The sequence below is a fragment of the Mauremys mutica genome, chromosome 7, assembly GCF_020497125.1.
Source record: "Mauremys mutica isolate MM-2020 ecotype Southern chromosome 7, ASM2049712v1, whole genome shotgun sequence".
NCBI classification, from domain to species: Eukaryota; Metazoa; Chordata; order Testudines; family Geoemydidae; genus Mauremys; species Mauremys mutica.
The window spans coordinates 55,915,526-55,918,562 of record NC_059078.1 but is presented as its reverse complement, the minus strand read 5'-3'; positions in this window follow the sequence as shown (position 1 = coordinate 55,918,562).

The window sequence follows — 3,037 nt, the reverse complement described above, 5'->3', positions numbered from 1 at the left end:
CAGGTCCTGGCTGAGAACGGGTGCCCTAGATCAGCAGGGACTGAGAGCAGAGGGATACGGAGAAAGCAGCCCACCACCATCTCACTGCTGCGGGGCCGGGGCAGAAGGGTTGTATGTTTGTCTGAACCTGGAACAGTGAGCAGAGGTGAGTCCCCCTTGCTGCAGAATAGACCCAGAGGATGGGCAGTGCTTGCAATGGAGCTAGAGATTAGAGACCAGCCTCAAACTGCAGCGAGAACCAGAAAATTAACTTTGAAATGTTTGCAGAAGTGAACAGCAGGTTTGGTGGGAAGGAATTGTGCTGAGGATAGAGCAATCCTGAGGGCAATGTCCTCTTGCAGCCTTGGTCCTGTGCCTGGCATGGCTGGAGGAAGGGGAACCAAAATCCTGCCAGCCTCTCTCTGTCTGGGGTCACTGAATGCTGCCTGGTCTTGACATAGTCCTAGGATCACTGAATGCTGCAGGGTCTCTATCCTGCCTGGAATCATGCAAAGCTGCAGGCTGTCCCATCTCCCCAGAATGCTGCAGGTTCCCCTGGCCCTCACTCGATCAATGACCGATTACAGACCAGTGCAGGCTCCCCCCTCTCCCTCCCTGGGATCAGTGTGTCATAGGGCACAGCCCCCTAATGGGGACATCCCTCCCCACGTGCTGCAGGGAGTTCACAATTCAGGCAGGGAGAAGTTTTCCCTCCATTTTTTCCACACTTCTGACCTATCAATTGTATCCCCTAGAGAATCCCAGCCCCCACCATGAGTCCTGGCAGCATTGTCCCATCCTGTCAAGCAGTACCCTCCTTTTATGTAGCCAAACAGATGGCCAGTTGCTCAGAGGAGAAGGCATGCAGCGTGCTTTATTGGTGCACCTGCTGACACTTGATTTGGGATATACCACGTCTGGCACTCTTATGATGTGAACTTCATAGAGATCATACCAAGCCCAACAGAAAATAAACTGTGGAAATCAAGAAGAAAATCTGGCCCAGTAGAATGCCTGCTGAACTGACTGGACCTGATCTGGTCTGGCTGAAATAAAAATGGAGACATACTGAAAAATATCTGGAGAACAGAATGTCTCGTTTGCAACTGAGACCTAGCACAGATTGATAAGGTCATTTTTAAAAAAGCAGCTCAATTTAGTGCCTACAGTTCTGTACCCATAATTAAAGGTGCAAAATGGTAGGGACCAATTATGGGATTTAGATGTCTAGCTAGCTGATTGGTCCTGAAATTTGAAGTTGAAGTCAATGGAGCTATTCCAATTTACACTAGCTGAGGATTTGGCCCCTAAATGGTGTTTGCATAACTGTGAGGGCGAAATTGGAGGCTGGATTGTGGCCCTGTTAAAACTGTGCTCCTTAACTTCAATGCTGGATTGTGAGAGAGTCTGGAATGGATTTGCAGAACGCTGTTGCTTTCCTCTCGCAGCCTTGCAATGCAGACCTCTCAACCTACCCAGCAACATAGGTGAGAGACAAGGTGTGGAATTAAAGCCCTCAACGAAGGGATGTGTGAAAAGCTAAATAAATAGGACACAAATGCACTTGACTTCAAAGGATTTGGAGGTGTTCCTCGAAATGGCGCCTGATAGCTACTTGCTTCCGTCATAAGAAGGGTCCAACGGGGTCATATCAATGGTCCATCTAACCCAGTATCTTCATCCTCACAGTGACCACTGCCAGATGGTTCTGGTAATTCCAGATTTAGGAACACCTGGAGCATGGGTTGCATCCCTGACCATCTTGGCTAATAGCCATGGATGGAGCTATTGTTCAGCCCTTCAGGAGTAAACCATCTACAGTTATAAGGATCTTTTTGCTTGTCTTGCCATCTGCTCAGTTTTTGAGGGGCTGTTCCAATGTTGATAGGATTAGCCCATGTCACACAATCCAAGCTTGCAGGACATGCAAATGTCCCAAAATATCTCCTGGGCAGACAATATCATTACAGTCGGATGATGATCTATCACAACCTAATGATATTTGCATATTGGTGTTAAGTTGTGATGGAATGACCTTACATACAGCAGGATGTTCTGGCACAGACTCACGGTAGAATGAGCGAGTTGCAGCCTGGTGTCCATTAGCACTGGGAAACTGATGTTGCATGATGGTGGTGTGGTGTAGCAATGTTATGTTGTAACATGGTGATGTCAACTTTGCAGGGCGTTGACATGTGTCATGACATTAAGCCACCACAAAGCTGACATCAGCACTTCCTGATGATAGAACTTTGTCCTGGAGGATTGTTTGCTGGAAGTTACTCTGTAGATGAGGGATGGGTAGGGTTGCCATCTGTCCAGGTTTTACCCAGACTGTCTGATTTTTGGCTTCTGTGTCCAGGTGCCACTTAGGGTTGCCAGGTGCCCAGTTTTCAACTGGAAAGTCCAGTCGAAAAGGAGACCTGGCAACCCTAAATAGCACCCAAACCAAAAGTCCAGTTACTCCAGGGCAGAGGGAGGTGCTGGGTCATTAACCCACATCGGCCCCTGCTCAGCCTGGGCAGCCTCCTACCTGCAGGCAGGCTCCTTGAGATGATCCAGTGAGCAATGGTGGGGGCAGAGGAGAAAGTGACGGGGGCAGGGCCTTGTGGGGAAGAGACGGAGCAGGGGTCAGGTCTTGGCGGGTAGAGGCAGAGAAGGGACCAGGGCCTGGGGGAAGAGGTGGGGCAGAGCTTCCAGGGAAGACGTGGACATGGGGTGGGACCTTAGGGAAAGAACTGGAGCAGGGGCATGGCTTTGGGGATAGAGGCAGAGCAGGGGTGTGGCCTTGGGGGTAGAGGTTGAGAAGGGGCAGGGCCGTGGGGGAAGAGGTAGGGTAGAGGGAAAAGGGTGGGGCTTTGGGGGTCTGGTTACCAGTTAGAAAGGTGGCAACCCTAAGGATGGGGGGAATTCAGGTGAGAAACAAAGGGCTAGGTACAGTACCGTATCATAAAGGAGAGGCAGGAAACTAGTTTCCATTCTCTCACTACAGTTTTCAAGTGTTTCACTCTCCAAACTCCTTGTTTCTCTAAGTTGAAGCAGAGAATCCTTTGTGGTA